This window comes from Heterocephalus glaber, unplaced genomic scaffold, assembly GCF_053883595.1.
Source record: "Heterocephalus glaber isolate CG9 unplaced genomic scaffold, H.glaber_assembly_v1.0 deba00000122, whole genome shotgun sequence".
NCBI lineage: Eukaryota > Metazoa > Chordata > Mammalia > Rodentia > Bathyergidae > Heterocephalus > Heterocephalus glaber.
Genome location: NW_028258138.1, coordinates 69,824,792 through 69,847,522, shown reverse-complemented (window position 1 = coordinate 69,847,522; position 22,731 = coordinate 69,824,792). Strand labels below are relative to the sequence as shown.

At 39.7% G+C, this 22,731-nt stretch overlaps 2 protein-coding genes across 12 annotated transcripts in view; both read right to left on the bottom strand.

Annotated features, from left to right (window-relative positions):
- Positions 1-10,406, bottom strand: part of Nr1i2 (nuclear receptor subfamily 1 group I member 2) — a 33,654-nt gene extending 23,248 nt beyond the window's left edge. For 3 of the 4 annotated variants that reach the window (XM_087209021.1, XM_021263091.2, XM_021263086.2), the window contains exon 1: positions 9,953-10,402. The gene's annotated coding sequence lies outside the window, so the exon portion shown is untranslated. Of the gene's footprint in view, positions 1-9,952 lie in introns of all 4 variants that reach the window. The other variant, XR_002396983.2, reaches the window with a different exon arrangement.
- Positions 10,407-13,834: 3,428 nt separating this feature from the next.
- Cfap91 (cilia and flagella associated protein 91) overlaps positions 13,835-22,731 on the bottom strand; it is a 76,035-nt gene continuing 67,138 nt past the window's right edge. For 6 of the 8 annotated variants that reach the window (XR_015450414.1, XM_087208964.1, XM_087208959.1 and 3 more), the window contains one exon: positions 13,835-14,036. The gene's annotated coding sequence lies outside the window, so the exon portion shown is untranslated. Of the gene's footprint in view, positions 14,037-16,701; positions 17,879-22,731 lie in introns of those variants that run through there. The other 2 variants (XR_015450419.1, XM_087208952.1) reach the window with 2 other exon arrangements.

The window sequence follows — 22,731 nt, the reverse complement described above, 5'->3', positions numbered from 1 at the left end:
TGAGGGGAGAGTGAGGCCTTCGATAGCTCAGTTGGTAGAGCGGAGGACTGTAGCAGATTCCCTGTAGTAATCCTAAAATGAGGGGAGAAGTGTTCCTTATTTTTTCTGCTTTAAATGTTTGATATAATTTATCAGTTAAAATGTATATGAGCCTGCTGTTGTCATATAGGTAGGTTTTCAAGCTAGGAATTTACTTTCTTTAATAGGTGCTATTCAAATTTTGTATTTCCTCCAGAGTTAGTTTCATTAATTTGTCTTCCAAGGTACTTCTTAGAAGCTGTCAAATTTATTTCAAAAAAGATTTTTGAGCCTGCTGTGCAAGCACAAGGACCCAAGTTCGATCCCTAGTACAAAAAAAAAACAAAAAGATTTTTGTAATATGCTTTCTATATCCTTTTCAATTCTGTAAAATCTGTGATAATGTTTCCTAGATCTTGATATTGTAATTTAAAAAATGTACAATTGATATTGTGTAATAGTAAGAAAAGTTCTAAAGAAGCAGGGGAAGTAGGAGGGGTAGGGGAAAGGAAAGAAGGGAAAAGAAAAAATATAAGAAAAGGAAAAAAACAGAAACAAAGTCTTTGCAAATAGGGAAGGGTGGAAGGGGTGAAGGGGGGGCAGGGGAAGGGGAAAAAAATGGGAACCAAGTTATTCATGTAATGGTACAAGATCCCAATGATGAATGTATTTTATACCTAAAATGTACCAATAAACTTAATGGCGGGGGGGGGGGGACCAGGAGGGAGACATGTGCTGAATTATCCACATAGGCTCAACTTAATCCTATGGATTTTAAAGTTGAGAAACTCTCCTGGGGTTGGTGAGAGCAAGAGATGTGACATGGAAAGGAGTCAGAGGCTATGCAGCTGGCTTTGAAGACAGAAGAGGCTGTGAGTGGAGGAAGGCAGTGGCAGCCAGAATCTGGAAAGCTAGGAAACCAATCCTCCCCCAGAGCCTCCAGAAGGAAGCCCCTGTGAGTGCTTTGCAAAGGTGGGACTGCTTGGCTTGTAAGGGACCATGTCCTGCCTCCACAGCACCATCACTAGCCTTGCTGACTAGAAGAATTGAGGTCACTCATTTTATTTCTGGCAATTCTGAAGGGGGAAGAAGGGTCTTCATCAGGAAGAGTGGGGTGGACAGCATGTGAATTAGATAAGAGGCCATCCAATAACTCTTTAGGATAGGATCAGGGAATGCTTTTGATAGACAAATTTATAACTTCTTCTCTCTCATCAGAAGAGGACAGGTGTGTCAGATAAATTGTCAACATTTGTGGGGCAACTATAGGGGGGACAAATATTATACACAAGTGGCCACAGCTCCCATCTCTGTCCTTCTAAGGAGACTCTTCCCAGCACTGTTCAACCTGTCCTCATGGGAGGGGGCTGCTCTACAGGCGCAGCCCTTACAGCTTTCCCAGGGGCTCCTGGGTGGGCCAGGCTAGAGGAACTAAAGAAAGGGTCTTGGGGTTTCTGGGGCCTCCGAGGGATCTGTGATTGCTGTCCCACAGGGACAAGTGATCCCCTGACCCATTTCTGTCCTCTCCTTGTGAGCCTGGAGTGTCACATACACATAGACAGGGACAGATGAAAGCCAGCTGGCTGGACTGCTGCCTAGGGGCTGCCATTTTCAAAGGCCATAGTCAAAAACGAGGTGAGCCACAAGTTGTTTCCTTCCTGCCACCACAGCAAGGTGGAAGTTTGGCAGTCCAGACTGGGCCCTGTAGCGTGTTCAGCGGCACTTATGTGTTTGCCACACAGGACCACTCTGGCCAACATTCTCTTTATTCATTCATCTGGAATGAGGATGGCCTGATGAAATCAGAGCAGCACCTGAATGCTGTGTGACACAAGGCTTTTTGCAGGGAACAAGTGGATTATTTTAATCTCTAAATGCTTGATCATGTCTTCTGAGAGGTTCTTGGATTTGGAGAATTGCACAGAATAGAGCACTTATTTTGACTACAAGAACATGATACATACTTTTTTAACTGAAGGGATATCACCTGACAATAAGCACCTGAAAAAACGTCCAACATCACTAATTATTGGGAATATGCAAAGCAAGACCACCATGAGATACCATCTCACTGGATCAGGATGGCTGCTATCACAAAACTAGAAAATAACAGGTGTCAGCAATGGTGTAGGAAAAAATGCACTTGTGCTGTGCTGATGAGAAGGTAAAATTCTGTAGCCACTATAGAAAATGGTACTGCAGTTCCTCAAAAAACTGAAAATAAAACTATTATATGATCCAATACCACTTCAAGGAATATATGTATATCCAAAAAATTCAAATCGGGGGCTTAAAGAGATATTTGTATACCCACAGCAGTGTTATTCACAATGGCCAAAGGGTGGAAGCAATGCAAATGTTTATCTGCAAATGAATGTGTAAAGAAAATATGATTATGGAATGGAATATTATTTAGCCTTGAAAGGAAGCAAATTCTGTAGTATGTGAGAACATATGAACTTTGAAGACATTGTGCTAAATGAAATAAGCCAATTGCAAAAAGACAAATAACACATGATTTTACTGATATGAAATGTGGTAGTCAAACTCACAGACATAGTACAGTGAAAGCTGGCAAAGGAAGGGGAAGGGGGAGCTTTTGTTTAATGAGTAGTTTCAGTTTGACAAGTTGAAAAAACTCTGCACTTAAAAATGCTCAGGGTGATAAAATTTTGTTATGTTATTGTTATCATTTAAATGAAGGAGAACATCCCTAAGGTAATGTGGTCAAATGTCTAAAGAATTTTTAAAGGGCAGGCAGAATATTAGGCTGGTTTGTGCGTCCACTATCTCTGTCCTGCTGTGGGCACAGTGGCCGGGGCCCCAGAAGCTGGAAGAGGACAAAGGAGCAGAAGCTTCAGACGTGGCAACAGGGGTTAAGAGCACTGCAGTGAGGAACATACAGATGCGTCAGTTCAGCCATATGTGGTCACAAATGTCCCGAGTCTTGAACTAAGAGTTGAATCCCTAGGAGACCAGGGTCTGGGCAGAGGAGAGTTTTGTTCTCCTTCTGACCCATGTATGATTCACAACTCCCATAAGTTACCAAGAATCTGTGATCAGAATCTCAGAGAGTGATTCTCCAGGTGGAATCCCCCCTTCCCCCCGTTAGTATAGTACTGGGGATTGAACCCAAGGATTTTGCACTGAGCTACATCCCAAGTCCTTTATTATTTTTTTGTTTTGAGACAGGGTATTACTAAATTGCTAAGTTGCTCAGGCTAGGCTTGAACTCACAATCCTCCTGCCTCAGACTCCTAGTGTGCTGGGATTCTAGGCACACCTAGCTATGGCAAGCTTCTTAAAATGCAAATTCCGACTCTGTAGGCATGGGGCCCTGGGATGCTGCATTTTGGACAAGGCCCCAGGGATGTTGAGGGTGTTTGCCCACAGTTCATACTCACAGTAGCAAGGGTCTGAAAAATCCAACTAACCAGACAGGAAATTGGCAGTGCCTAAGAACAATGTGACAGACAAGATGATAGTGTTAATCGACACGTCATCCTGTCTCTACAGTGCAGAGGAAGTCATCAAACTGACGTGGGAGAAGACTTGCGTCATAAGCTGTGTTTTGTGGTGAGACAGCCCCTGCCCAAGAAGAGGCATGGGGAGCATGTGCAGTTCCCTTTAGTTCTCACACGAGTCATATCTAAAAGCTCTGCTCCCAGGTCCCTGAGATCACGGGAAGCAAATCTTGGGCAGCTCGGAGCTGAAGCAGTATCCTCTCAGTGAAGAGGAAAATGGCAAAAGAACCCTGATCTTAGGGACAGAAAGTGGCAGAGGCATCAGGAGTGTGTGTGTGTGGGGGGCTCTGAGATGTGTGTGTGTGTGTGTGTGTGTGTGTGTGTGGTGTATACATACATCAGTATACACATGCATGTATTTACCTACATATAAATTTCAGAACTGGCCAGAGTGTGAAAAGGAGAGAAAAGCAAGTAAAGGAAAAACAATATCCTGAATTTCCAAAACGTTAGCAACTGAAACTTATAAAAATGTTGGCTTTGCCCTAGCCAGGCATGGTGGCACACACCTGTAATTCCAGGACTTTCAGAGGTTGAATCAGGAGAATGGAAAGTTTGAGCCCACCCTGGGCAACTTAGCATCTTATCAAGACCTTCTCTCAAAATTTTAAAAAAGGAGGAAAGGGTGGCTAGAGATGTGGCTCATGTGAAGGCCCCGGATTCAATCTGCAATACTGCCAGAAAACTGTTGGCTTTGCCCAGTAAAGGAAAAAGATTGATGAATTTAACTTAAATTTACACAGGATTTCAAAATCATGACCTGGCATGATGGTGCTTGTGAGGCAGGCAGGGCAGGACTGATCCCCAGACCACCACGGCAGTGTGGGTCTTTCTATTTCTCACCTCTTTGACAAATGAGGAAAATGGGGGCTCTGAGATGTGTCCAAGTTGATGGACGCAATAAGTAACAGACTTCTTTTTCCTCATTTCTGCTTCTTGCCACAGTGTAAATAGATATACTATGTAAGTTAAATTTTGATCACAAAATTCATGGGGTAAAATGAGATCACAGATTTAATAGTCTTTCAGAATGGTTCAACATTGTGAACAAAACTCTCCTTGTTGGCCATGGCATGGCCCAGGCCTCTGAGGAAATGCAGATGGCAGGAGTCTCATTGCATGAATTCAAGTAAGAGGTTGGCTGCTACCTTCAAGAGGCCATAAAGAAACTGGCCTTTGGGCTTCCTGAGACTTGGCCTTCGGAGCTGAGGGGTCAGAGGGTTTGTTACCCCGCCTGGACCAGGGGTGGCAGCTGGTGTCAACTCCAAAGTACACTCTGCACACCTTTGCAATATTTAACAGGGCACAGTGACCTCTGGCTTACCTGCCTGTCTCTTACCGTTGCGGGTAGAATGCTGTTATTGCTTTCAGGTTTTACACTTTGACTCCTTGTTTGCAATTCATATAGACCAGGAGAATTATGAGGAATTTGGATGTGTCGCTTTCTCTCCATTTTCAATGGGAAACTCAGCTTGTTATTTCACTGTTTCATACAGGATGCTCCTCCCAGTCTCCTGTCACACCACCAAAAGTGCCAAGGGGACCCTCACACATGTCCTGCACCGACACCAGAATGTGAGAACGACATTCAGACAGCGCAGTGTACAGAGCATGGCAACCACAGAGTCTGAATTCAGGCAAGTTTGGTGGTACAAACCTGTAATCTCAGCACATTGGGAAGCTAAGGCATGAGGATTGCAAATTCAAGACCAGCCTGGGCAATTTAACAATTTAGCCAAACCCTGTCTCAGATAAAGAATGAAAACAGGGCTGGGCGTGTGGCTCAGAGTGAAGACCCTGGGTTCAACTCTCAGTACCACCACCAAGGAAAAAGAAAATCTGAATTTGTTTTCTTCCTATCCCCTGAGTTCCTTTTAATGGGAAAGTCATGTGTCAGGGTCCTAGTGACTGCTGAAATGTCCCTGCTTCCATCACACTGAAGGAAGGTATCTAAGAAAGAAAGGATATTTGCTATGAAAATGAAGGAGAGTATAAAGAGGAAAATAAAAGATAGATAATAGGAAGTAGGAAGATAGATCTTTTTCAAAGGAGAAGGGGACCAAGAGATGGCAGGAGGGGGAAGAGGGGAAGGGAAAGAGAGGAGAAAAAAGAATTGAGATGTGTTATGTACATGGGCCAACTCCCCATGAGGAATGTACACATTATGTGCTTCACACATGTACTAATACAGAAAATGATCTGAAAAATGAAGAAAACAAAAAAGTTCTCCCTAAAATATTGAGAATTGCTGAGCTGAAGACATTTAAAACTTGGAGATTCTCTGCACTTCCTCTGTCTAAAAAAAGGACAGAAAATTAATCAGATAAGGAGTTTTTGTGTCTCTCCTCCCTTTTTCCCACCTAAAACCAGAGTGTAAATCCTCCTTAGTTGTTGACCACTTTGTATCAGTCCAGAGGCACCAATAGGGCTGGACAAATCTAGGGACAGTCTCTTCCCTCCCAGTTTTCCCACCTTTGAAAGCTTGAAACTGCTTGTGCCTTTGTCTTGTTACTGCTCTAAGATTTTATAGTCCTTTGTTAAAATAGTCTTTGAGCCACTGCTTTGAGAGTTACTTTCCAGAGTGAGTTGCTTTCCTACTGTGTAATATGTGCTACATGTTAACAAACTTGCTTGTTTTCCTCCTGTTAATCTGCCTTTTATCAAAGGAGCATGCCAACTATGAACTCACAAAGACTGAGGAAAAATTATCCTTTTTCCCTCCTTCAAAAATAAGGTGAGGAAATTCATACATGCAAAAAAGCATTTAATAAAACTTGATAAACATTCATGATTTAAAAATTCTTGGTTAGCCAAAAAGAAGAGAACTTCATTAACTTGGTACAAGATAGATACTAAAAAAAAAAAAAAAAAAAAGAATAGATACCAAAACCTTTTACTATATATCTTATTTATTAGAAAATAAATAATTCTTACTAGAATAATTCTCATTAAAAGTAAAAAGTAGAGATTTTTTTATTGCTGGTACTCAGATGGAAATGTATCTACAAAAAAATCCTCCTGAAATATTGTACCTAAAATACCAGATAATTTAAAAAATAATTTTAAATTTTTTAAATGTGGAATTGAGTTGGTAGGAAAGTAAGGGAGTTGTCAAGAGGCCAAAAGGTATGAGATACACTAAGCCAGAGAAGCTAGAAAGGAGAGGCACAGGTTGTCTTGGGTTTGTCTCTGTTTCTAGCACCCACTACCATGGGTTTTAAGGGGAGGACAGAGGACAAAGTCTGGAGCCTAACACCAAGGGCAAGAGGTCAGATCATAGACATGGCACAAATTAGGACACCCTAAGGGTGGTGTCCATGGAAGGAGACAGTCATTCATGGTCTTCCCAGCCTCAGTTGTGAATGAAGCAGGAAGAAAATGTTCCTTTGAAAGTTCCTAACAAGAAGGCAATAATCAGATAGGCTTGAGTTAAAATTTATATTACTTGTGTGTCTGGTAAACCCTCAAATTCACAGTGTTCCAGTTGGTACCGTCCCCAGGCTCCTGGAAAAAGCACATATAAATCCTCTGGAGAAACCAGTTTCAACTCCAACCTCAGAGAACCCTACAGAAAAGTTTCCAAGAAATATGAGTTCATAGTATGAAATAAAAATAGATTAAAATTAAGAACATGACAAGAGTGCCCAGGAAATCTAAGTTTTTGTGAATAGTATTCCCTAGAATTGTGCAGCCTATACCTGCCACAGCTGTGTGTCAGTCCTGAGACTATCTTCTGTCTGGCTGTGGCTCAGCATTGTGCTCAAGGGGCAAGGAAAGGAGTAAGACAAAAAACATTTAAGCTATGTCAGAAAAGAAAGAACAAAACTTTCACTGTATATAGATAACATGGTTAGCTAGAATCTCCAAAAGAGTGAACTGATTCGTGTTTACAGCTTAAGAGAATTCAGTAAGCAAATCAGATAAAATATCTTTTTAAAAATAGATTTCCTGTATACCAGGAAAAAATCAATTAGAAAAAAGAAAAGTTACAGCAGAAATTGACTTAGGAAGAATGAATAAATACAACAGAATAGAGAATGAAAACTGGACACGTGTAAGTGGCAGTTTACTACGTGATAGAGGTACCATTTCAAATAAATAGAAAAAAGATGAAATTTTCAATAAATGGTATTGGAATAATTTGTTGAAACACATTCCAGGGGGATAAAAAAGTTATTTTAAAATATAACAGTATTACAAGAAAATATGTCAAAATACCTTTATAATCTTAAAAGGTGAGAAAACTTTCTTAAATAAGCCTCAATGAGCAAAACACATAAAGGATAAAGTTGATAAATTCAATTACATCATGATAACAGCAAGCACAATAACAGTAAAATCTTTTGTGAACTAAAAATGTGATATAAACAAAGTTTAAAAAGAAGGAACAGAGGGAATATGTATTACACATGCATCAAAGAACTAGCATCAAGAATAAGTAACAAGCTCCTACAAAGGAGTAAAGCATTGAATACAAAATTATCTAAGGGTATGATTGGGTAATGTAAGAAAAAAATACAATGGCCTAGAATTATGTAAAAAGAGCGTTCCACCTCAATAGTAATCAGGGAAATAAAAATTTTGATGGATTATCACTTTCATTCACTGAAGTAGAAAAAAATAAACTATTGGATAAATAGCAAGCAGAATTGAGGGTATGGAGGAACATAAATTGGCATGGGTGTACCAATTTACAGTAGGCTCCTTCATAGTATTAAAAATTGAACCTATTTCAGTCATACATCCTATGATATAGCAATTCAATTTCTTAGTGTTTCCTCCAGAGAACACAGAAATAAGTGCCAGCAGACATCAACAGTGAGGTTCACTGGGAAGACTAAACATCGGAAACAGCTTTGATATCTATCAGAATGGAAATGGTTAAGTAAAACGATTGTACACAGTGAAATATTATATAGCAGTTAAAATAAATGAGGTAGAGCTCTAGAATAGTATTGAGAAGTCTCCAAGTCTATGAAAGAGTGGAAGCACAGAATGAGGAAGTAATAAATCTATGTATCATACACATATGTGTATCTGAATACATACAGAATAGCCTGACAATAAATGCATCATTCTAGCTGCTTTATGGGAAGCAGAGAACAAAAGCTGGCAGGATGGCCAAAGGAGAATTTACCTATATCTATACAACTTTTTTTATTCTGTAAGAAGCATAAGAGCATGTAATCATGTATACTTCAACAACTTAAAAAGGATTAACCTACAAAAATACCTGAGCCAGTTTTGTGATTGTCTGTTATGTTTATGGCACAATAACTCAGGATCAAGTTGATTACTTTCAGATAGGATTTGGCAAAGCTTTCTGTGAAGGGGAAGAGAGTTGATATTTTAGGCTTTGTAGGCCATACTGTCTCTTTTGCAACAATTCAGTTAGTTCTGCTGTTGTAAGCAAATTAGCCATAGCAGATGAACATAGTTGTGTTCCGATAAAACTTTATTTGTAAAAGCAATTGTGAATCAGATTTGGCCTGTGAGCCATAGTTTGTCAATTCCAGGTTTAGATTATATTTATTATATAAATAAAATATTTTAAGTATTTCTGTGTACAGGAAAATAATCTCTCCTATTAACTAAAAGATTAAATAAGCTATAGCCTCTGAGACTTTGCTTAGAATACTTATACCTCGGTCTTATCGTTTTCAACCCAGCAGTCATCTCCACTGAGATGATCCAGTCCTTGTCTCATCTGAGTGGTGACCAACAGCACTGTTACACAACTATCGATGTGGAAGGGACAGTGTCACAGCTGACTTATCAAGTTAAGGTTCAGTGGCCTCCAAGTGTCTCCTGAGCATCCTCAGTTGCAGAGGGGCCTTGTTGCAATGCTTGTGGCCACCACTGTGCTATGCTATGGGGGAGGGAAGGGGGTGTTGGCACTGAGCACCTGCGGGAAAGGCTCAGTCCAGTGGGGCAGATGCTATCTCTCACACACAAAGGGAGAAAGCTCAAGGGTCCAAAGCCAGCTTAGCCATGGGACTGTACCTGGGTGTGACAGGGGAGCCAGGGCACCCTTCAGAGGTGAGGTCTGAGCAGCACCAACCCTGTAAGCCCACAAGAAGCTGGGCTGGGTGCTTTCTGTTCCTCCAGCCCAGAATAGTGGTCTTCCCTGGGTCCAGGGACACCAGCCCTGTCACAGGGAAGGAACTGGTTGTACATGTGACTCACGGTAATTCACGCAAATTTGATGCTTCTGCTGTCATGATTTCTCAAGGCAGCAATTTCAGGCCAGGAGGCATGGGCAGTGGGGCTCAGTATTAAGTGATGGTTTGCATGCCTTTTTTCAACCTGGCAATGAGGACAGCAGCAAGGCCAACGTGCTTCACCAGCAAGGGACATTCATGTTCCCATATGACTTTGGCATGGAGAAGAGAGAAAAAGAAAAACCATACCTGCTGGGCAGCAGCTGCTTTGCTCTGACTTCTCCCTTGAGATTCACTCTGGACAATCAGGAGTGACAGATCCACCTGAAGCTGTTTTGCTTCAAACCTGTCGTGGCTGCCTTGTTATCGGCGGAAGTGGGAGTCTTGGCTCAGTCTCTTCTATTTCCCAGGAGTGAACACAGCTCTCAGAGCTCCCAGGTGAGACTGAGGCTCCTGTTGAAGAAAAGACAGGGCTTCCTCTTGTTCTTAGGTCTCCTAATATAAGTACAGCTTGTCTCTTATCTACAGGTCAGCCAGTTCTAAAGCCGGTTCCAAGTGGCCCCACGGTTACTCTTAAGTCCCAAGTCCAGAACTTGAACTAGTAAACGAGCAGATTACCATATTTACTCTGGTTATGGCTCCTTCCTTTTCTCTTCAGTTGTCTACTGTGAAACCCAGAATGGGAGGAACAATGCAAGTGTCTGCTTTGAGATATTCTGGGCAAATTGTATGTGTCCAAGGGTCTCTGGGCTTTCCATGCTGAAGGCAAAGTTCATTTCAATCAAATCTCTTTAACACTTTCGAGTCCTGAGCCACCTTCCTGGACAGCGTTACTTTGTGTGAAAGAGAGTGAAGTCTTGAATTCCAACCAACTCCTGGTGTTTATGTGAAAAGAAGACAGGACTCAGGAAGACAGCCTGGGTGTGACAAGAAGGGGCTGTGCACAGTTGACACAGGCGACCCTGCCTCCAGCCTCAGGCCAGAGGCAGACTGAGCAAGGAGAACCGCCCATGGGAGAGTTCTGAGGACCTTTCCTTCTCTTGCCAGGCCTGGGAAGCATTGCTGTATGAACACCACTGTACAGGAGGTTGTTTTGGGGATTGCTCAGGGGGAATCTAGAACTAATAAAATACTGGGTTCAGGTCCCAGTGGCGGCAGCCTGTCTGGTGTGCACTGGGGTAGGAGAGGAGCTTGAGAAGATAGAAATCATAAGGCCGCAGCCAAAGGAGGTAGGAAGGCTAAAAAGCATTAAGGGGAACTTTTATTTCCAAAATTAAAAGAAGGCCTTTCTGCACTGACTGACATTTCTTCAGCCAGAGGAAAAAAGGCATGATCCCAGTTCAGAGAGGGCAGTGTACCAAGGAGTCCTTTGGGTCACTGGTAAACCAGGAAGCTTTCATCATCTCTCTAATCTTGTCTGGCCCATAAGGGCCAGGCCTTATCTCTCTTATAAAAAATAAATAAATCATTTACAGCAGAAACAGAGAACTAGTACCAGGCTGTGAGGCAAAGGGACCATTCTCATGTCTCTGAAGGGCTCTTCCAGATCTTTCTGGCTGCATGTCTCCAGGAGACATGGTTGCCAGGCTGCTAGGCCTCACTAGTCCATAACCACAGTGTCCACCTGAGGCAGGAGTCTGTTTGGAACAAGTTAGGAAATACACTCTTATTACTAAGAATAGCTTACTGATGCCCCCACAAGAGGGTCTGAATCAAACTTAAACACTCAAGGGGGTAGGAGAAATTGGAGCCCACAGGCCCGATGTCCCCCTTTGTCTGTTGCAACAATCAGAAATGGGGTGCTCCAGAGCTACTTGTCAGAGAAAAGCAGATATGATAAGCATAGAGGGTTTCCTTAAGGTGAATTTATGAAAAATTATAAAAAAGTATAAATATGAAAATTGAGAAAGCCAACTAAAGGAGTGGTACCCCAATGGTGTAAATCCAGGTGGACCTAGTGGATGACAGGGGGCCTTTCTTAAAGTCTCTTGGCATCCCTATGAGGTGTGGCTAAGGGACAAGATGGAGAACACGGAGGTCCCTGTGAAGCATCTTGGAGGGACCATCTTCCTTTTTGCCCTTGGGTGGACACAGCAGCAAGGTACCCAAGAAGACTAGGAGTAAGAGCCTTTATTTTGAAAATGGCTTCATTTTATCACAGGCAGAAGTAGTGACACAGAAATTTCCTTCCTAGAAATGGCAGTTTCCAGCAAACAGGGTGAAGGGGACCACAATAACCCCAGCATCCCAGACCCTATACTAACTCCAAGGTTCCAAAGATGACTCTTGTTGAGACTGGAATCCCAGCCACTCTCATTTCAGAATCTGGGAACACATTGTTTCCCCTTATCTCTGAGTCACACTGCAGAATGTGCTCTCTATGACCTCTTCTCCTGCTCAGTTGTAATCTCTGCGACAGCTCTGAGACAGGCACCCCAAAGGCCATGCATTAAAGGCGTGGTCCCCAGAATGGCATGGCTGGGAAATGGGGGATCTAGTGGGAGGTCTTTAGTCAGTGGGGCACAGGGAGACAGAGGGCCCCTGGCTCCTTCCTCTTTGTCTTGTGCCCCTGGTTTTTTATGAGGCGAGTGATTTTGCTTGCCATGCATTCTGTCAGGAAGTGCTGCTGATGGCAGGCCAGAGCAAAAAGACCAACTAGCGGTGGACTGGAACCTCCGAAGAAGCTGGGAGCCAACACAAACCTTGATTATCTCAGGCATTTGTTTGGTAATGGAAAGTGGACTAAAGAAGACCTTACCTGTCCCTTAGATTACCTTGTATCCTCCACTGGTGCCTGCTCAGTCAGTTTAGCAATTTTTTCAAATATGGGTTTTACTAACATTACTTTGATAGAATACTGCTTCTATTGACAAGAAAAAGGAGCTCACAGCTACCTTTAGAGAATCCTTCCTGCAGCTCATGCGACCATGAAATGAAACTCGTATTTAGTTTTATTATTAAATGAGTTAACTTTCAAATGCGTGAAAACTCTTAAATTTTAATTTTTAAATTTTAAACTCATGATGACAAATGTCATGATGAAGATAAATTAAGTTTTGACAGAAAAGAGATAATTTGGTGTTTAAATACATGGAATTACTTAAAAACTAGAAAGTGGTTTGGAATTTTATATTTATTTCTTAGTCACTATGATGTATGAGAAGGCTAAAAGGGACTGAGAGAATCTAGAATCTGAAGACACAATTGTCTCTTTCTACCAATATTGATATGACAATTACTTGATCTTAACAGCTGTAGCCATTAGATGCCTCTGCTCCACAATAATGTATCAGAAACTCTTGAAAAATTATAAATTTAGTGGTACAGGGAATACCTTTAGCCTATGAGATGGATCATCTCTAAGAAAAATTGTGCCTGGTCCATGGAGAGATAACTGAACACTGACCATATTTACAACTATTGGGGTTATTAGCCAGTCAGTTAGACCTGTTTTGTCTCTTAAATGAGACATAACACTCATTCTCAGAGGACAGATTAAATTTAAGTAGTTAAGCATCTTAAAGTTGCCACTCACCTTTTTTATTTATTTTATTTTTATGAAGTACAATTTGCCACTCTTTAAAAAAATTGTTTTTGGTAAAACATATATAACATAAGATTAGCCACTTAGACCATTTTGAATACACAAAGAACCTTTCCACCACTACAAACAGACTCTCTATACTCATTACACAATGCCCTCTTCCCCACTTTCCTTGGTCCTGGCAACCTCTAATCTTATTGTCTACTGGTATCACTATGAATTCACCTATTCTAGATATTTCGTATAAGTGAAATCATGTATTTGTCCTTATGTGTCTGGTTTATGTTCATCAGCATACTGTTTTCAAGGTTCATTCATGTTATGTGTCAGAACTTTGTTCCTTTTTATGGCTCAATGTTCTACGGTGTGTATACAGCACAATTTGTTCATTCATGTTTTGACTATTATGATGAGGTTGGTACAAACATCAGGGTACAAGTATCTGTTTGAGTCCCTGCTTTTAGTTCTTTTGGGTATATACCTGGTAGATGTCTTGTTCCCTAAAATGGGTGCTTTTGTAAATTTTGTCCAGTTGAATGTTTTTTTAGTGGACCTCTTCCTTTCAAAGGTAGAATCTGACATAGCTATATTTTGAAATAATGTCTTTAATCTTTATTAAACATACAGTAAACAGTGAGAAGAGTATTTCTGGATCTTCCCCAGTTCGCCATTGGATTTTCTTCTGTTGTCAAATGTTTGTACAAGGAAACACGGGACAGATCCCTTTCGGGATGTTGTAAGACAGCCTCTCCTTCATCACCTACTTGTCTCTTTGATAAACTTCACATGCTGATAAGAAAAAGTTAAACCTTTATTAGAAATGAATGTTATAAATTAGAACTTTGTTCTTTAAACTCATTTCATATAATTAAATGCTAAGGCATCATAACATCTCTCTGTCTTCCCCAATGAGATGGAGAAACTTATCCAGCTGGTTAGAAACTGATGCCTACCGGGCCACTTTCTATGTAGTTGTAGGTGTGGAGATTTTTCCATAAAAGGTGGAATGTGCTCTACCCTCCTCTTTTACTGTCTGTCCAGTGAAGATAGTAAAAGTAGCCAGCTGGTGCTAGCTGGGTGCTTGCCATATGCCCTGTGCTATTCTAAGCCTTTTATATAAATTGACAAATTACAACCTCACACCAGTCCCATGCTGTAGTTGTAGTTATAGTTTTAGATATGATGAAGCTAAGGCATAGTGAGATTATGTAACTCATCTGATACAATGGAAATGGAATGGGATTTCAATCCAGTCGCTCTGTGTTCAGAGACTACTTTCTTAATTTCCATACCTACTCTACTACTATGATTCTGGCTTGGCTTTTGCTCCACAAATCATAAGCACAGCCAGAAGCCACTCACTCCCAGGCTCACTGGCTTTACCACTGTCCTACTGTGATCCTCCACACAGCTGGCTGCATAAAGATATCGAAGTCTCCTTTATGAGCCCAACCCTACCCTCCAGTGGATGTAACTCCATGGTCGAGAATTGAGTAGTCGACGAGGATTAGTAATGGAAGCTTCTCCAGACCCAATATACACTCAGACTTTTAATATCAGCAGCTGCAGGTTCTGTACTTAAGAATTTTGGAATCCCCCAAATTTTGCACTAACAGTTTCTCACAGAAAACTTCAATTAGTCACTGAGGATTCTAGAACAACAGATTTTCCTTTTGCCTTAGCTGTTTAAATATAAAATTAGTTTTAGAAGACTCCATACGGATTTTTTAAAAAAGAAAATACTGATTCATTATACCCTTTATTAGAAGCCACTTTGAATCCTTTTTCAATGTGTACACTGATTTTAACTTTAGTTCATCATCACAGGGGTGGACAAACGGGACCTGCAGGCCAAATCCAGCCTGCTGAGTTTGAAAGTAAAGTTTTACCAGAACACAATCATGTTATCTATCATGCGTACACTCGCCAATGTGAGCAGCCACAGCTCAGACCCCTGACCAGCAATGCCTGGAATGTGCAGTTAGGCCCTTTCCAGAAACTGCTACTTACTGCTGTTTGGCCTCTCTGCCCACCTTCTAGTCCATGGGCTCTAACTCACTCCTCATTTTGTGTTCCTGAAACTTTATTTCAAAAGTAAATGAATGTAAAACCTCTACCTAGTTCAAGTTTGCATTTTTTAAAAGAATAAAACAAAATTCAATTGCTCCCTTATTGGTGTAGTACTTTCCTGTTTGTCAGTGAGGGCAGAAAGCTGTCCCAACTCTAGTTTTCTGAGGACAGGGTAAACTCTACAGTTTATGCAACCAATCACTTTTTTCAGCTAAGAAAAAAAAATTTTAATTCAACTTTGTTTTATTGTTTCTATTTTATTTGTTCTGGTTTGTGCTTCAAGATTTCCTGTTGCAAAAGTAAAATATCACATGGTTTCTCTTATATAAGAAAGCCAAAGTTTAATACTTTAAAGAGCAATGTATTGCAGATATGTACTAAGAAATAATAACCATAAGCTCTTCAGAAAAAGAATTTCTTTAAAAAAAAAAAGAATTTCTATTGCTTGTAGGATTGGTAATCCAAGGTCACTTTCATATTTGTGCTTTTCCTTCCCATCCTATATTGGATGATCTAACAACTTTGTCACCAATACCAGTGATTTTATTCTCTGCCATGATATTTCTGTCCTTTTAACTGCCTCCAAATGAACATATAAGGTTTGTTATTGAATTTTAATTTTCCATTTTCCTTCTTCTTCTTAGCATTCTTCCCTTTTCAGCTTGCACGTCGCTGTGTTTTGGCCTTGCCTGTTTTTATTATTCCTTACTTCAGCTTCCAAGGAGGCCCTTTCTTTTTGCCTCCAAGTGAAAACACCAATAAGATGTTTCTTAGAGAATATCATAGAGAATATATATGTATAAAATGATAAGTGTTCCCTCATCTACTTTCAGAATAACATATATTTTCTTTTGTAAAGTCTTTACATAGGTTTCCTGTTGACGTTGTGGTTGATGCTCTTGTTTCTTTAATGTTTTTCTTACTTGCCAGTCTTTCAGTTAAGAGGGATGTTTGCCAAGGATAGGTAGATTGCCCTCTACTAGCACCCTCTCTGTGGGTGTTGAGTGAATATGCAACCACTGTACAGAAGCATCACTGGAGACCTAGGTTTCTGGTATGGAGGCATCTCGAGTAGACCTCCATAAGCATTCTCGCTTGCTGATGCACATACTCATGCATTTTCTGTTGGATTTACACCTAGGAGAGGAAATGCTGACTACTGGGTGATGCATATTTTCAACCTTAATAGATAATGCCAATGTCCTATGGACTGCAAACCAAAATGACTTAAATACTCAGCAACATTTCTTTTTGTGATTCAACAAGTCTGTGTATTATCAGAGCAAAATGTTCAAATGAGACATAAGAAACTTTTCTCTTGCACAGAGCATCTAGAAAACACCAAAGAAAATAAAGCTGTTTAAATTGACTAATATTACTGAAAATAACTTTAAATTATTGGGAGTTAAGGAAAATACAGTGTTTTTCTTAGGAATCATATATTGACAAGCTCATGAAAGTTGCACCACTTGGGAGAAGCACAGATTATTGAGATTTTTTAGATGATTTGTACAGTTTTTAAAAATCACAGTCTGAGCTGCACATGGAGGCACATGCCTGTAACCCCAGCTACTTGAAAGGCTGAAGTAGGAAGATTGTAAGTTCTAGGCCAGCCTGGTACAACTTAGTGAGACCCTATCTCAAAGTAAAATTTAAAAAGGACTGGGGATATAGCTCAGTGGTAGAATACTTGCCTAGCATGTTCAAAGCCTAAGATTCAACCTCCAGTATTAAAAAAAAAGTCACAATCTGGAAAATGCAAATGTTTAAAATTCTATTTTCTTTTACAAACATTCATTACCAGATGAATGCATCCAAAAAATTACTGTGATATAATGAAATAAAGCCCTACCTTCAAAGTCAGATAGTACCAGACACACACTATCCCTGTCATTTATGAATCCTATGGACTCAAATGTTTCTTACTTAGGTATCTGTTTCCAAATTCTAGAACTTACAAAAAAATCTTTACGTTGTCTAGGTTATTGTAGAATACTTAATATGTTTACATTATGAAAACATGAAGCTACGAAAGGACGTAAAACACAAAGAAGCATCTTGCCACCTAGTGTCACCTCCAGTTTCCATGCCTAGCAATAACTACTTACCAATCTCTTGTTAATCTTTCCAGAAAAGTTGTACATATATTGCAGGAATAATGCTATTATGGATTTGTGTATATACATATGCATGTATCCCTAACTTTTTAAAACTATATATGTCTACATTATTCACCCAAACATCACTGGACCATCAACAGGAAAGGCAGACATCCCCAATAACCAAATTCATCATCTTTTATTTCTGCCATTTTTCAGTCACATAAAGACCAGAGTTCTGAGTGTCCTGAAGAATATTTTTTGTGGAACATTTGCTTGGGCAAAACTGATGTGTAAACATTAGAGCCCATAAGCACTCATCTTAGTTACTTTTCTCAATGCTGAGACAAAATAGCCCACACCCAAAGTTAAAAGAGGAAAAGTTTATTTTGCCACACAGTTTGTAGAGGTTTCAGGTCATATTTGGCTGGCTCCAAGGCAGAGTGGCATGGCAGAGGGGCACTGCAAAGGAGAAACAGTCCATGGTGGGCAGAAGGCATTAAGCAGCAAACTACTAGTGAGTGACCTCTTTCTGTCCCTTTCTGCTCTATCTAGGCCACCTGTCCCTAAGGCAGATAGCACTCACACCCAGAACTATGCCAAACCAATCAGTGGACTAATTTAGTAATCACACAAAGCCTTAATCCCAGCATCACACACTCTCGATTCAGCCACCTCTGAAAAAAGCCTCACGTATGACTGCATGAGGCATTGGGGGGACATCTAGACATAAGCTGTAACAGCACTCAGTGTATCTGACTCTCCTTCCATTTTACTTTGACTCACTGCCAAAACTCTTTACAAGTTTATTTCATTTCCTTCATTGGTAAAGACTGCATATACTTGGGCCGGGGATTTAGTTCAGTGGTGCTGCTGACTGCCTTGCAAGGGCAAGGTCCTGAGTTTGATCCTCAGTACCAAAAAAAAAAAAAGATTGTATACACTTATGTACAACATGGTATTTTGAAAGATGTATGCACTTAGCATTTTCCCCCCATTAAGTTTATTGGTACATTTTAGGCATAAAATACATTTGCATACATCATTGGGATCTTGTACCATTACATGAGTATCTTGGTTCTTTTTTTTTTTTGCCATTCCCCTGCCCTCCCTTCAGCCACCTCACTCCAGAAAGAATGGCTGCTATCAAGAAATCAACCAATAAGAAATGCTGGCGGGGTTGTGGGGAAAAAGGAACCCTGCTCCACTGTTGATGGGAGTATAGGCTGGTGCAACTACTGTGGAAACCAGTATGAAGATACCTCAAAAAACTAGCATTAGAGGTCCTATTTGACCCAGCTATTCCCCTGCTGGGTATCTTCCCAAAAGAATTATAAGAATCATACCATAGCAATATATGTGTACTCATGTTTATAGTGCCATAGTTTGTAATGGCTGAAACTTGGAAACAGCCCAGTGTCCATCAACTGGAGACTGGATAAAGAAGATGTGGTTTTTTAATAAAATGGAGTACTACTCAGCCATAAAGAATGAGAAGCTAGCTAAATGGATGCACATTGTGGTCATACTCTTAAGTGAAATAAATAGGACACACACGTGTAAATATTGAATCATTTCTCTGGTGTGTGAAACTGAAAGTGTAAATGAGGATCAAAATGTATAATAGATAGTGTGAAATAGGAAGAAAGGGTCCAAAGGGGAAGGGGAACTTGAGAGGTGGAGGAAAGGAAAAAAGGGAAAGGAATAAATATGAGAGAGAAAAATGGAAACAAAGTCTTTGTAAATAGGGAGGGGTGAAAAGACTATTTTCAACTTTTTGAGGAATCCCCATACTGTTTTCCATAGTGGCTGTACTAATCTACATTCCCACCAGCAGTGTTGTGAGGGTTCCCTTGTTTTTCTCCATATCCTCTCCAACACTCGTTATCTTTCACCTTCTTCATAAAGGCCATCATAACAGGTGTGAGATGGTATCTTGTTGTGGTTAAAGTTTGCATTTTTCTAATGCCCAGTTATGTTGAGCCATCTTTTCTATGCTTATTGGGCATTTGCATATTTTCTTTTGAGAAATGTCTATTCAAGGTCTTTGTTTTTTTTTTGGGGGGGGGGGTTGAGACAAGATCATGCTTTGTAGTTCAGGCTGGCCTTGAACTCACTATGTAGCCCAGGCTGGCCTCGAAGTCACAGCGACCCTCCTGCCTCAGCCTCCCAAGTGCTGGGATTACAGGCATGCACCACCGTGCCCAGTCCTTTGTTCATTTTTAAGTTGCACTATTTGCTTTCTTGATATTGTGTTGAGTTCATCATATGCTTTGGATATTAACCACTTATCAGATGTTGGGTTTGCAAATAGTTTCTTCTAATCTTAGGTTTTTTTATTAATTCTGTTGATTCTTTCTTTTGATGTGCAGAAATTCTTTAAAGTAATCTAATTTGTCTGTTTTCCCTTTTGCTGCCTGCAATTTGGGGTCATAGCCCCTCAGAATTATGGCCCAAACCAACATCAAGGAGCTTTTCCCGTCTTCTTCCAAAAGTTTTATAATTTTGGTTCTTAAAGTAGTTAATCCTTTTTGAGTTAGTATTTTGTATGGTGTAAACTAAGGATCTCATTCCTTTCTTTTTCATGTAGACATCCAGTTTTTTCAACATCATTTATTGAAGAGGTTGTCCTTTTCTCATTGTGTCTTCTTGGCAACACTCTGGAAACTCAATTGACTGTAAATGTGTGGGTTTATCACTGAGCTCTCTGTTCTGTCCCACTGGCTTGTGTGTCTTTTTTTAAAATGACAATACCATGCTGTTTTGATTACTATAGCTTTGCAATAGATTCTGAAGTCAGGTAGTGTGGAGGCCTCTAGCCTTGTTCTTTTTGCTTAAGATTTACTTTGATTATTTTGGATCTTTTATGGTTCCATACAAATTTTAGGGTTTTATTTTTCTACTTCTGTGAAAAGTGTCATTGGTATTTTGATGAGGATACTGAATCTGTAGCTTACTTGAGCAGCATGTTAGTCAGTTTTCCATTTTTGTTGCAAAATACCCAAGATAATAAATTTTAAAAGATGAAAGGTTTATTTTGCCTTGTGGCTTCAGCCACCATTGCTTGGCCCTATTGGCTCTGGGCCTGTGGTGAGGCAGTATAGCATAGCAGGAGCACGTAGCCAAGGAAACTGCTCTCCTGATGGCAGCCAGAAAGCAAGGGGAGAAACAAGAAGGACCCAGGGTCTCAATATCCCCTTCAAGGACACATCCTCAATAATTCCATGAGCTGGAGACCAAGCTGTTAACATATAGGCTTTTGAGGTAGACTTTGTGGAGATGGGAAGGGGCTCCGAGGATGGGGATAGATGGGAAGGTGGGGAGGAGAAGGGGAAGTAAATATGTAAAATGCATATGTAGCAATTCTTCAAGATGAGTGTATTTATAATGTATTGCAAATATATAGTTAAAAAATATTTTAAACATTATTGGGTTTTGAGAGAAACTTACCAAAACTACAACACGTAGTATGGAGATTTTAACAATATTAATTCTATCAATGCATGAATACATAGTATCTTTCCATTTACTTGTGTCATCTTCAGTTCTTTCATCAATGTCTTATTGTATTCAATGTTCAAGTCTTTTCACCTCAGTGAAGTTTATGTCTATTTTATTCTTGTTTTGTAGCTATTGCAAATGGAACTTTAAAAATTTTCTTTTTTGGATAGTTTGTTGCTAGAATATAGGAATCCTTCTAATTTTTGTACCTTGATATTGTTTCCTGCAGCTTTACTAAAAGTTCTAACAGGTTTTGTGAGTGAGTGAGTGTGTGTGTGTGTGTGTGTGTGTGTGTGATCTTAGGTTTTTCCATATATAAGATCATATAATCTCTAAACAAGGACAATTTAACTTCTTCCATTCTAATTTAGATGCCTTTTATTTTTTTTCTTGCCTAATTGCTCTGAATTGGGCTTATAGTGAGTAGACATGATGACAATGGACATTCATGTCTTGTTTCTGATCTTGGAGAAAAGCTTCGAATTTTTCATTAGTATGATGTTAGTTGAAGTTGTCATATGTGCCTTTTATTGTGTTGATATACATTCTTTATATAAGTAATTTGTAAGAGTTTTTTTAATGAAAAGATGTTGAATTTTGTCATATGCTTCTTGTGAATGTGCTTAGATTATCATAATGGTTTTTTACTTTCAGTCTGTTACTAAAGGCATGTTGCATTTATAGGTTTGTGTATGTTGAAGCATTCTTGCATTCCTGAGATAAAGCCCACTTGACCATGGTGAATGATCCTCTCAGGGTGCTATTTAATTCAGTTAGTTAGTGTATTTTTAAGCATTTTTGCATTTATGTCCATCAGAGAAATTGGCTGGTAATTTTCTTGTAGTATCTTTGTCTGATTTTGAAATAAAGGTAAGGCTTGCTTTGTAAAATGAGTTTGGAAGTATTTTCTCCTCTTCAATTTTTTGGAAGAGTTTGAGAAGAATTGGTTTACTTCATCTGTAAATGTTTGGTGGAATTCAGCAATGAAGCCATCAGGTCCTGGGCTTTTCTTTGATGAGAGGCTTTCATTACTAATTCTATCTCCTTACTCATTGGTCTGTTCAAATTTTCTCTATCTTCATGATTTATTTAATTGTGGCAGGTGTATGTGTCTAGTAATTTATCCATTTTCTTCTAGACAATCTAACTTTTAATTTCTTCCCACTGGTTGTTCAGGAGCATGTTGTTTAATTTCCAGGTAATTGTAAATTTTCTGAAATTCCTATTATTGATTTCCAGTTTCATGTAACTGTGATTGAAAAGGTGTCTGATATAATTTCAATCTTCTTCAATTTGTTAAGATTTGTTTTGTGGCATAACATATAATTTATCCTAGAAAATTATCTGTTTGTGCTGCTGAAGAATGTGTATCCCACAGCTGTTAGGACGTTCTGTATGTGCCTGTTAGAACTAATGTATTTGGTCTCAAGTATGGCTCTCCCACTTTTTGGCTTGCCTGGGCCATGCTGAGTGAAAAGGGACTGTCTTGGGTTGCATCTAAAATATATAATATAGTTAATGTACATAGATAACAAACTTCCTTTTTTGTATTTTAATTTACTAAATTATTTTTATAAAATAATACAATGAGCCTAAGTTATTAAACTAAATAAGAAAACTTACACATTTGCTAACAAGAACAAACTCTGGTCTTCTCCGGCACACACTTGTATAGATAGGTAGGCTGAAATCCTATTACTGGTAACTACTGCAGTTTACTCTCCAAGTCACACAAACAAATGCAACTGATATGTGTGGGTTTCTATTTGACTCACTGCACTCTGTTCTACCCTATACAGCCTTCTATCGTCACC